The sequence below is a fragment of the Lutra lutra genome, chromosome 11 (assembly GCF_902655055.1).
Source record: "Lutra lutra chromosome 11, mLutLut1.2, whole genome shotgun sequence".
NCBI classification, from domain to species: Eukaryota; Metazoa; Chordata; class Mammalia; order Carnivora; family Mustelidae; genus Lutra; species Lutra lutra.
In genome coordinates, this window is record NC_062288.1 from 69,074,381 (window position 1) to 69,088,167 (window position 13,787).

Genomic DNA, 13,787 nt, shown 5'->3' on the forward strand with positions numbered 1-13,787 from the left:
GAGATCATGATCTGAGCCAAAATCTAGAGTTGAATGCTTAGCCGACTGCACCACCTACCTCTCTTGCGTTTTTGCCAGACAGATGTGAGGAGTACCATATACTCCTGGGTTCCCTCATGGGACCAGGCTAAAGCCACTCTTCTCCATTCTTTGCCTGGAATCATGTCTTGACTGGTCCTCATCTTCCCTAACCAGTTTCCTTCACTCCGTAACATGCTTCTCCAGGAGGACTTCTTTAGCCCAGGTCAGGATCTGGTTCTAGTCAAGACAACTTGACATAAACCTGGGTCAGGGGCGTCTGGGTGGCTCAGTGGGGTAAGCCTCTGCTGCCAGCTCTGGTCATGATTTTAGGTTCCTGGGATCGGTCCCGCATCGGGCTCTCTGCTCAGTAGGGAGTCTGCTTCCTCCTCTCTCTCTCTCTGACTGCCTCTCTGTCTACTTGTGATCTCTCTCTGTCAAATAAATAAATAAATTCTTAAAAAAAAAAAACACCTGGGTCAAAAGAGAAAACTGCCTTGTACTAACAGATTAATTTGGTTACTAGTCTATCTGGATTTAGTGTTGGTGATTTTCGTTTGTGAGATAGGAGCTGTTTAGCACTTGGGACTGTTAGCACTTGAGACTCGGGGAACTCATGGGAGGTTAGGTAGATGCATTAATTATCTATTACTGGAAGAAATTACTCCAAAACTTAAGAGTTTAAGTAATATACATTTATAATCTCACAATTCCTGTGTGCCAGGAATTATGGCACAGCTAAGCTGGGCCTTCTTCTTCAGGATCTCTCACCTATAATTAAGATATCAGCCAGGTTGTTGGCAAGATTCAGTCCATTGTAGACTGTTGGATTTTCTTTTGGGTTCTTGGGTGCAGTTGTGCCTTCAGCTCCTTACTACATGAACCTTTTCAGCATGGCAGCTTGCTTCGGCAAAGTGAAGAAGAAAAAGAGAAAACAAAAAGGAAGGGGAGAATAATTTTCAGTAAGGGAGAGAGAGCTAGAGCTAGAAAGAGGGGAGTCACAGTCTTTTTTGTAACCTGATCATGGAAGGGATATTTCATCACTTTTGTCATTATTCTCTTGGTTAGAAACAACTCACTATGTGTAGCCCACACTTAGAGGAAGGGGATTGCACAAGGGCGTGCAGACAGGGAAGTACGAATCTCCCTCTATAGCCTGCTTCCTTCTAGGCAACCTGACAAAACTATCTGGGGTCATCTTTGCCTATTCTTACTTATCGCTCCAGTTTCCTATCATTAAAACTTTATACCTCAGTGATCATATTCACAAATGGAGTTAGAGAATTCTTTGGAGTTCATTATTTTACATAAAGAAGCACACATTTATACATACATATCCCTTAAATGTCAGCATAAGGGAGAAATACTTATAATAGTTGCATCCTTGGAATACCTTGTAAAAAATAAAATGGTTAAAATTCTGTCATGACAAATCATGCAGTTTAGAAACTCAAAAGTCTCTGCTGCCACTCCGTTGGCATTTCTTTTGACACTTCCTGAAATGATGCTTAGATAATTTGCTTCTTTGCTCAATCTGGCTTGACAACTGGAAGGTATTTTACGCTGGTCCTCTGTGAAAAGCTCTCTGTCCATTTCAATGGCTCCAGAATGAATCAGCCCGACTCTTGGATATGAATGATTCATTGGATCTTATCTCCCTCATGCTGGCTGCCTTGGCTCTCAGTTTGCTAATACAGTGATTTTTAAATACTGAGTCCAGATGTTCCCCTGGGATAAGCAGGGCAGAGAGAATACAGGTATGTGAAGAGATAAAGTTTGTTTTCTTTTGAATTTTTAATTTCAAGTAATTGTAGTTATGGCTTATTGTCAGACTGTACTAAAGCCTTTAATGCAATGGCATAGACAACCTCTTTTCTTTCTACCTGCATGACTGTGTGCATGCATATATATATATATATATATATATATATATATGTATGTATATGTATGCATATATATGTGTGGGTATGTGCTATATGTGTGTGTGTGTGTATGCATTTGTATCTCTGCGTTATATAGGTAATAAATAAGGTCAAGTCAGCAGAGCTGCCAAGATAGCCATTATTTTGAAGTTGGTCTTATATCTATCTGTCTAAAATTTCAGAAAAGATTGAGAAGTCTCTGCCTCTACTACTTAATGAGAAAACTGAGTGGCATTAAATAAAAAGTAGTGATCCTTTGCCAAATCAAGTGGCCTTTTCTGCTCATGGACTTTGGACTGAACTGTAACTACTGACAGGGAGGGGCCTCTGACCTTGTTTTAATATCACATATGCATAAGGTTATCTCCTTGGTTTCCAGAAATCTTTATTCAGTGCATAATTGATTTTAAGATGAATCATCATTGCAGTTAATCATTAATTAAACATATACGTGTGTGTATTTAAAAACCCTCATGACTAAGAAAAAGCCTTGCTTTGTGCCAGAATGTTTAAAAAAAGCACTAAAATCCCAGGGAACCCTCACGCAGACAACCACTCTGATAGCTGAACAAAACAGAGCTTTGCAATTCATATAAATACATACAGATGTGATGTTGGCAATCCATTATTTTTCTTGGGGGTTACTTTCTGTCTCAAGAGTAATAAAATTTATACAATTGTTAAATCAAACAGATGTAGCTTACATTGTGTCTAAAGGCCACCGAATCTGGATTCTGCAAGAATTAGATAAGAGAGAGGGCTATTGTGTCAAAATTGTAAGCCCTACACTGGCTTCACAGCCCTTTATGTACTATGAAGGGATAAATAGAAGGTGAAAGTCAGATCTCTATCTGCAGTTTAAACTTTCCCAAGTGAAATGATGTGTTTGCTGAGCAAGACACATGTAACGCCTCTTACCCCAGTTAAGAAACTCTGAGGACTACAGGACGTAGACAGAGATTTTGGTAGTTGGGATACTAAGATGCTAGGTGAGCTGACTGACCAAAGCTTTTCCAAAGACCAGCATTATTTTCTAAAATTTAACTAAATTGGATGCAACAAAATATTTTCATCTTATTTTTTAGAAATAGTATAAATCCAGTATTTAAATAGAGTTATGTTTAAAAAAAATATCACCCATCATTTCTTTTAACACAAGGAAGCACATTTTCATTTATAAATACTCCTGTGTGTATATACATGTACATACACAGATGCATTAAATCTTTTCAGGAAAAAAAAACTGTATATATTTTTTGTAAACTACTTTTTAAATGTCAAAATAGATCATGAATACCTTACAGATTATAGTAGAAATTGTTAGTTACCTACAATGTAGTTACTAACATTCACTCCTTTTTTTCCTGCTAAATAGGATATAGTATGAAGCTGCAAAGTATGTATAAAATGTAAGAAGCCACATGGGAATTGGTTCAAGCCATTTATGATGATCTTATTCTCCAATTTTCTGACTTCCTTACCATGTAGAGTGAACACATGATCAGTTCAGACCAGTAAGGTTTAAGAGAAGAGGGTTGAAGGGGTTCCAGGAAAGTTTTGTTTTTCTAATTAAATAAGATGGGTGCAATCGTCTTGGTTCTTTCTCTTTCTCTTCCCCTACCTCCTTCTGACTTGCCTCTAGGTGTGAAGGCTAATGCTATAATATCCACCTTGGATTCATGAGCGAAAGGCAAAGAGGATCGTGGAGATAATATCCCTGAACCTAGGACAGCACTGACTACCTCTGGATTCCTTTATTTTATGTTTACTTAGAGAAAAAGGAACATAAATTATTAAAGCCACTATGACTAAGTTTTCTGTGTGCTAAATATGTCTTTCTAATATGTCTTGGTTTCTCCTTAAACGTAGGATACATATCACTGATGTTATGATTGCAAAATCTAGTTCATGTTGTTTTTGGACAAGACATTACACAATATTAAATCTTACAGCAAAAACTTTATTCTATTTTCTGTTATTTCAATTATTCTGATCATTCAGATAATATAAAGAGGATCTTAGTCTGACTTAAATAACTAATTTTCGCTGATTACCTTTTTATAAAATGCATTAAAAGGTTTATCCAGCTCAAAATTAATAATACTGCTTTCAATATTTACTGATCATTACTCTTAATTACATTAATCAATATGGGTTTCTACTTTGATAAGATATTTCGTAGACTTAGGGAACTATATTAAGAAAATACTAATTCAAGTGGCTCATATATATGCCAAAAATCTTAAGTGTGGACTAGTACATGACTAAAGTTGGAAAACTGCATTCTATTATATCACTTTTAATGGTTGTATATTATACTCTGAAAGGTTATATTCGGGAATAATATTTAGAACATTTGATACCTGCTATGTGTGGGTACCAGCCGTCAAATAATGGCCAAAAAGCAAATAACAGAACTAGATGCTGGTGTTAACAACTGGGATTGCTGGAGTGCCAGCTGCTGATCAGCCTCGGTGGCATCAACAGTTCACATAACCAGTTAACCTCTTGGTAAATATTTAAGTTGTGACATGCCTAAATCTTTGCTCAGTTTATTTATGAATAAATGTTTGATTTATTTCCTTGGGATAAATGACTTCAAGTTACATTTCTGGGAAACCAGCATACATATTTTTAAGCCTTTTCATATTTTTTTCCTAATTATCCCCTGAATGCTAGTACCAGTTATATTCCCACAAATACCATAGAAGAGTAGAATTGTTTTTCAGTCTCTCTATCATTCTTTTTGTACCATTCAACAGAGATAATAATAATAAAAAATTCATATTAACATGTACATTAAGCACACATACACATACTTTTGTTTCTATTTTTTAAATAGGCCCTATTTGTTCATAATACTATTCATTTTGTTTTATTCATATAATGTGTCTTAGCAGTCTTCCAATTTAATATAATTGATCTAGCCAATTATTTCAAACTTTCAGCCTGTTTTAAATTATAAAGTCATATAGCACTTTATAACAAGTCAAATACTATTGAGATATAAAAGTAAAATGGTGAGTGTCATCCCCTTTCCAAATACAGCTTCCTTGAATTTATCTTTATTAGTGTAGCTATCCCATAACTTTCTTCCTGTTTAAAGACAAATGTGCCGGGGCTCCTGGGTGGCTCAGTGGGTTAAAGCCTCTGCCTTTGGCTTCGGTTATGATCTCAGGGTCCTGGAATCGAGCCCTGCATGGGGCTCTCTGCTCAGCGGGGACCCTGCTTCCCCCTTTCTCTCTGCCTGCCTCTCTGCCTACTTGTGATCTCTCTCTCTCTGTCAAATAAATAAATAAAATCTTAAAAAAAAAGAAAGTGTGCCAACACGAAGGTACATACAGATTCTTTAATTACTACCGTCTAAGAAAAAATACGATTTTACAAATACACAATATATATTTTTTTCTTTAATATATCGTTTATATCCTTTCCTGTCAATAGTAAGATATATAACTCATTTTTAGTAGCTGGGCAATGTTTCATGATGTTAGTATTTTAATTTTAATAATTAATTCAGACATTACTCTGTTGGCATATATGTATCTTCTTTCAAAATCTTTTATTATGACTATGTTTTGAAAAGTCTCTGTAGACATATACACTTCTACTTGTATTTGGTTTTTTACTGTAGAAATGGACCCAAACACGGTTCCCAAAATAGGGTTTTTAAGTTAGGTTGTGTATATTTTTAACTCACAGTTGTTACAGAATGTGTGAGATCACATTTCTTCATAAAATATTCTCATATACACATTTCCCCATTTAATAATGGATATCATTAAGCTTTTAAAACTTTGTTAGCCTGCGGGGCACCTGGGTGTCTCAGTGGGTTAAGCGTCCACCGTCAGCTCAGGTCATGATCTCAGAGCCCATCAAGCTCCCTGCTCGGCTGGAAGCCTGCTTCTCTTTCTCCGCTTCCCCTGCTTGTGTTCCCTCCTTCGCTTTCTCTCTCTCTCTCTCTGTGTCAAATAAATAAATAAAATCTAAAAAAAAAAGTAAAAAAAACTTTATTAATCTAATATGTTAAAAATTGACATTTTGCAGTGATTTATCTACCATGATGTTGAGAATAATTTTTCTTCTTCCTCTCTTTCTTCTTCTTTTAAATTTTCAGTTCTCTTGTGAAGTTTTATCCTGGTTCTTAATTTATAGAGCTTTTTGTATGTATGTATGTCTGAGGAATATTAACTTCTGTTTTCAATAAATGCTTCAAATTGTCTCCTAGCCTATTCTCTTTTAGCTTTTCTTTTCTCAGTGCATTTTTATCTGCCAGCATTTTTCACGCAGTAGAATGTGGGTATTTTTCATGTGATCCTTAAGCAATAGAGATTTTATTTTTATGTAAAATGTGTTAAGTACTTGACTGTTTTTCCTTTAAATTGCATAGGCTTGGGGCGCCTGGGTGGCTCAGTGGGTTGAAGCCTCTGCCTTTGGCTCAGGTCATGATCTCAGTGTCCTGGGATGGAGCCCCGCATCCGGCTCTCTGCTCAGTGGGGAGCCTGCTTCCTCCTCTCTCTCTCTCTGCCTGCTTGTGGTCTCTGTCAAATAAAAAAATAAATAAATAAATTGCATAGGCTATCATTCCAGCTCCATTTATTAAGCAAATATGATTTTCCAGCTGACTTGAAATAACATCCTTGCCAGTGGTGTGCTTTAGATTCCAGTTGCTGAATTTTCAGGGATTTACGTGCTGATTGTCATGACATCGGTACCTTAAAATTGACCATGGTAAGAGTGTTCTTGTGTCCTCTTCTTTTTGCTGATATCCTTGGATCCATCTCTAGATGCAGTATTTTGATTCACTCACTCAGTTTGCATAATGATATACAAACAATATACTTTTTATTTACAGTAGATTTATTTCAGATTCTGGTATGGTAAAAAAGCTTCTTTCTCTTACCCCTTTGCAAATATTTCTTGTCATTTCTCAAACATTTACAGTGTATTTAAAAATAATTTTGACAAGTTATCGCTCTCAAATTGTGATCAGAAGTGTGTTAAGTCATTGTATTCATTTGGTAATAATAGATCTTTTCATGATACTAAATTCTCCCATTCAAGAAATGTGCTTCTCTTTTTTTGTAAGGCATCAGCATCTTAAAGAAATATTTTTTTATCTCTTTATCTCAATGTAATATATCTACTTGCTGGAGTGCTTTAATTTAAATTGTGAAACAGAAAAGAGCCCATTCCTATTTTCAAATTGCAAAATGGGATGAAAACCTAGTGGAAATAAGTCTCCATTTTTATGAGACCCTTCTCCAATGTCATCAATTCATTGGAAGGCAGTTGTGAAGTACATTATCTGTCTACCTATCTGTCTGCCTGTCTATTTAAATTATATCATTAATATGACAAATACTTGAACAAAATAATTGCCAACCTGGTACATTTATTTATTTATTTATTTATTTATTTATTTATTTATTTAAAGATGTTATTTAATTATTTGTGAGAGCATGAGCAGGGGGAGGGGCAAAGGGGGAAAAGCAGACTTCCCATGGAGCAGGGAGCCCAGCGAGGGCCCAATCCCAGTACTCTGGGGTCACTCCCCGAGCGGAAGGCAGATGCCCAACAGACTGAGCCACCCAGGCACCCTGCCAACCTGGTACTTTTTTTTTTTTTTTAAAGATTTTATTTATTTATTTGACAGACAGAGATCACAAGTAGACAGAGAGGCAGGCAGAGAGAGAGAGGGAAGCAGGCTCCCTGCTGAGCAGAGAGCCCGATGTGGGACTCGATCCCAGGACCCTGAGATCATGACCTGAGCCGAAGGCAGCGGCTTAACCCACTGAGCCACCCAGGCGCCCCAACCTGGTACTTTTAAAGACCAGGTGATGGTCTAAGCTGTTAGACCCTGTGGTAGTTCTCCAACACCTAGTTGATCCTCTTTATTCCCTAAGTAACACAACTTATAGCAGTCTGTGCTATCAATAACATGAGACTGAAACTTCGGGTTTTTCACCTTTGTTCAGTACAGTTTATGCAGAGAAGAGGAACTGATTTGGAGGAAATGGGGACATTTGTGTCCTGCTTTTAAAAACCTACAAGGACAGAATTATACCTCTAACTTGTCCTTGAGAAATAGAGCCTAAATTCCTGTGCCTCACTTTGCCATGAATACATGTGTAAAGAAAATGACATACAAATACTACAGGAAGGATAAAAGTATGTGGGGAAATGCTTCTGACCCCTTTGGCCCTAAGTTTTTCATAAAATGTTGTAGTGAGAGACAAACTGGAAGTCTGGTATAAGTTTGAATCATTAAGGGGTGCCTGGCTGGCTCACTGAGTTAAAGCCTCTGCCTTAGGCTCAGGTCATGATCTCAGGGTCCTGGGATGGAGCCCCGCATCAGGCTCTCCGCTCAGCGGGGAGTCTGTTTCCTCCTTTCTCTGCTTGCCTCTCTGCCTACTTGTGATCTCTGTCTGTCAAATAAATAAAATCTAAAAAAGAAGAAATCTTTTAAAAGTTTGAATCATTAAAATTTAAGGAGAGGAAAGATAAGAAATATGGAAAGTAGCTATAGATATGTGCATAATGACTGAAAGTAAATGATTCAGAAATGTCTTTGTTCTTTACACAGCAGATATTCCAAGTGCTAATAAAACTGGAAAAGCTGCTGTTGGGTTTTATTTTCACAAATGGGGCTTAGGTTATCATCTAGATTTAGTCATTTTCATTTGCTATCCTCTAAATCAGGAGAAAATAGCACAAGTGACAACTTAAAATTTTGGACACAAACAGTATGGATGGTTTTAGTTGGTAGTAAAAAATTGAGATACTTTTCAAGTTTTTTGTTTGTTTTTAATGGAGATGTATTTGTGTGTGTGTGTGTGTGTGTGTGTGTGTGTGTGTGTGTGTGTGTGTGTATTTGCGTCTTTACCTAATAAAATTGAAATCAACCCTTCTCTTAATCTTGGCTTAGGGGCACCTTTAGGTGGCTCAGTCATTAAGCCTCTGCCTTCGGCTCAGGTCATGATCCCAGAGTCCCAGGATCGAGTCCCAGGATTGAGCCCTGCATCGGGCTCCCTGCTCGGCGGGAAGGCTGCTTCTCTCTCTCCCACTCCCCCTGCTTGCGTTCCTTCTCTCACTGTGTTTCTCTCTGTCAAAATAAATCTAAAAAGAAAAAAAATCTTGGCTTTATAGCCTACTTGAGCTTGTCTTAGTATTAGATTATTAACTTGCCTAAGAGATATTGGGGTCAGGTCTTAGTGAGGCCTAGCCCGGGGGGTGGCTGAATTCTTGTACCCAATGAATATGCAATGCCAATTAGTCCATCTTTCCTAGCATATTACCTCATAATGTGTAGTTGAATTTATGAGGGTATATGTACCTTGTTGTAGAGAATTAATAACCATTTCAAGAAACTAAAGAGGTAATTATTATTTCTATTATTTGTAATAGTAGTAGTAGCTATATTAATAGTAGAAATAGCAAATTATATATTGGTGTAATCTAATCTAAGGAGCATGCTGTTTTGCTTATTCAGAAATTCCTTTTTCTTTCTTTCTTTCTTTTTTTTTTTTAATTCAGGAATTCTTAACTGGCTTCTAAGGAAGACCAGGCTGATGGTCTAAGGGAAACTGTACTCAGAAGTTAAATTCTGGGGGTGCCTGGGTGGCTCAGTGAATTAAGCCTCTGCCTTCAGCTCAGGCCATGATCTCAGGGTCCTGGGACTGAGCATCAGGCTTGATGCTCAGCAGGGAGCCTGCTTCCTCCTCTCTCTGCCTGCTCTGCCTGCTTGTGATGCTCTCTGTCAAATAAATAAATAAAATCTTAAAAAAAATTCTGTTATGAACTGACATGTCTCTCAGGGCCAGACTGGGAATTCTGTTGACCTATAAATATAGACTCTGTCAAGAGTACAGAGGATCCTAGTTTCTATAAATGTTTTGCAGAATGGAGACACCCTTTCTAAACAGAGAGGTCATATCAGGGAGATCGTGAATATGGGGACTCTAGAGCCTAAATGGCTGGGTTCAAATCTAGATTCCCCACTGTCTTCTCTGGCTTCCCACTCTGTTTCTTCTCTGACATGATCTCCTACCTCTCTCTGAGGTTCACTGCACTTCAGCAATGCTGACCTTCTCTTGATTCCTTTATTGTGCCAAGACAGTCCGACAAACTCCCAATCCAGGAACTTTGAACTTGCTATTGAATTTTCTGGAATATTCTTCCCCTAGATATTCTTAGGACTCACATTGAGGTCTCTGTCAATGGTACCTTCTCTAGGAGGCTTTGTCTGAGCACCCTGGGTAAATATTACCCCATAATTTTCTGTCCTTTTCCCCTTCATCAATTCTTGACACTTCATTTGAAAAGCAAACAGGGGCGCCTGGGTGGCTCAGTGGGTTAAGCCGCTGCCTTCGGCTCAGGTCATGATCTCGGGGTCCTGGGATCGAGTCCCGCATTGGGCTCTCTGCTCAGCAGGGAGCTTGCTTCCCTCTCTCTCTCTCTCTGCCTGCCTCTCCATCTACTTGTGATCTCTCTCTGTCAAATAAATAAATAAAATCTTTAAAAAAAAAAAATGAAAAGCAAACAAATGATGAAGAGAGTTTTTTCTTACCTGAATCTTAGTAAGTACTCAGTAATTACTGTTGTTTCATAAATATTTATTGAATGGGTCAGTAATTCACAATACTCTGTTCCCTCCTCTATTCCCTCTCCGTCCTTTAGATTGAGACAAGGAAAAGTGGGCTGAGAAAATGTAGTTTATATACAACCCCATAATCCTATTTCTGTTCTTCATTTACTTGTACTGGTATCACTTTGCATTGTTGATAGTGACCTTATGCTTTAAACGATTTTCTTGGTTGGCTTCTATGACACTCTTTCTTTGAGGACAAATACATGCCCACTCTGTTTTGTCAGTGTATTTTTTTTATATCTGCTCTTCAAAAGTTAGTATTCCACAGGGTTTCATTTTTAGTAATGACTCTTCTCACACTACCTACTTTTCCTGGAAAATACTGACTACTCTAAGTTTTAAATATCACATTTTACCAATAGTGCCGAGCCTTGTCTTTAATTTCAGACATGCTGTACAACTTCCCTGGATATCCTTTGTACCTGGATATTCCCCACCTCTCTGCTCTTTTTCAGGTGTTCTCTAAGTAATTTGGGAATGAAGGCACATTTCCTTCCATTCAGGCATCTTAGCCACAAACCTGAAGGACAGATGAGATCATTTTTCTTAAAAAAGATCAGGAGGGAGGACAGAGGAAAGGGAGAGATAAAGAGAATGAAAGAAAGAAAACACATGCAAAGAAAGTATAAAAACTCATACAGGGAGTTTTAAAAATAATAGTAAAATGGCTGTTTATTTATAACCCAAGGAGAGATATAGAATATTCTTATTCAGAAGCTTACCTGGAGGTAACCATTCTGGTTAATTCTGTGTAAATCATTCTTTTGCTTTTGGCTATAATCAACACCTGTCTACTTCTCTCAAAAAGCGAGTTATTAAATTTTGTCTCTGCTAATGTACAGCTGTATACCCTTTAGTGACTTCATTTTTCCTTTCTATGTTATGTTTTTAGGACCCACACACACAAATACCTGTATCTGTGGTTAATTCAGTTTCACTGCTGTTTAATACATGATGGCAAGAGTAAACTATGATGTATTTATTAAATATATTATTAATGGATATGTGAGTTATTCCCCATTTTTCTGTTTTGCTATTAAGTGAACAATGTTGCTTACAAACATTCATATCTGTGTCCTGCGATGCACATGTGTAAGAGTTTCTTTAATGTGTATATATAGTAACAGAGATGCTGGCCTACAGAATAAACACATGTTCAGCTTTGTTATGAATTGCCAAAATGATTTCTAAAATGTTCTGTCAATATACACTTGAGCCTGCAGAGGAAAGTTGTGATTGTTTCAATGTCTTGCCAAAATTTGTTAATATCTGATTTTTCAGTTATTGCTGATTTGTTGAATGTGAAATGGTTATCTCACTATGGATTTAAAATGTGTATTTATTTGATTATTAATTGGCTGGAACACATTTTTAAAAAATATTTATTTTTCTGACAGAGAGAGATTACAAGTAGGCAGAGAGGCAGGCAGAGAGAGGAGGAAGCAGGCTCCCTGCCGAGCAGAGAGCCTGATGCTGGACTCACTCCCAGGACCCTGGGATCATGACCTGAGCCAAAGGCAGAAGCTCAAACCACTGAGCCACCCAGGTGCCCTGGAACACATTTTTATATATGATAAAGGATTCTAAATTTGTCTTTGCACTACCTTTATATGATGTCTTCTGATGAAAAAAATCTTTACATATCTAAATTTATATTCCTTTCTCTTAAGGTGAAGAGTGTTTATGTTGTATGTATTTGTTAGCAGTTATGAATAAGACCATTATAAGTATTTGTGTACAGGCTTTTATGTAAACATAAGTTGTCATTTCTGTGGACTCAGCAGTGGGATTGCTGGGTCATATATTAAGGACATGTTTAACTTTTCGAGGAGCTGTTGAACAGTTTACTATAGTGTCTGCACCAGTTTACATTCCTACCAGCAATGTATGAGTGCTCCAGTCACTGCATGCCCTTCCCAGCGCTTGGAATTGTTGGTTGGGTTTTGTGTATATGTGGTTAGCCATTCTCATAAGTGAGTGGTGGCATGTTTTATTGCAATTTTCATTTTCCTAATGACTAATGATGTTGAACATCTTCTCCTGTGCTTATTTACCATCCATATGTCTTTTTGTGTGTGTGTGTGAAGTGGCTGCAAATCTTTTGCCATTTTTTGAAAAATTGGCTTTTTTTTGATTATTATAGAATTTTAAGGGTTCTTTATTTATTCTAGATTACAAGGCATTTGTTAGATGTGTAATTTGCAAATAATTTCTTCTAATCTGTAGTTTGTTCTTTAATCCTTTTAAAGTATTTTTCACAGAGCAGAGATCATTATTTTGATGAAGGCTAATTTTTCATTTTTTTCTTTTATGGATCATTCATACATATAGGTAGGATCTATGAAAACTTTGCCTGAGCTAAGATCAAGTATTTCCTTCTATGTTTTCTTCTAGAAGTTTTATCATTACACATTTACAATTAGATCTATGATCCACTTTGACTTAATTTTTGTAAAGACATGAAAAAATAGCTGAGATGAATTTATTGGTATAAATTGGTGTATAGTATTTACTTATTATCCTTTTAATGTTTTGATCTCCCATTTTTCCTTCCTGGTATTGGTAGTTTCTGTCATCTTTTTTTCTTAGTGAGTAGGTTAGAGATTTATCAAATTCATGAATCTTTTCAAAGAACCAGTTGTGGTTTCATTCATTTTTTTTCATAGTTTTTTCTCTTTTAGATTTTATTAATTTCTGCATTTACTTTTTCTTAACTTTCATTTGCTCAAGATTGAATTCTGTCTTCATAATTTTCTAAGTAGAAGCTTACTTCATTGATTTGATCTGTGTATTTTCTTTTCTAAAACTAGAATTTAATGCTATAACCTACTTCTACATGCCACTTTAGCTGGTCAAACAGTTTTTCAAAGTTCTGTTTTCATTTTCATTCCATAATTAAAAAAAAAAAAAAAAACATTTTCCACCACAGCCTCTGACGCATTGGGTTATTTGTGAGTGTGTTGTTAGATTTCAGATATTTGAGAATTTCTAGTTCTTTCTGTTAACTAATTTTAATTTAATTGCAGTGTGTTCACAGATCATACTTTGTAGAACTTCATTTTCTAAAAATGTATTAGGTTTGTTTTATGCTCAGAAAATGATTTATCTTGATGAATGTTCTATTGAAAAAATCTATTATACTATTGCTGGTGGAATGTTCTATTAATGTCAATTAGGGCTAGTTGATTAATAGTGTT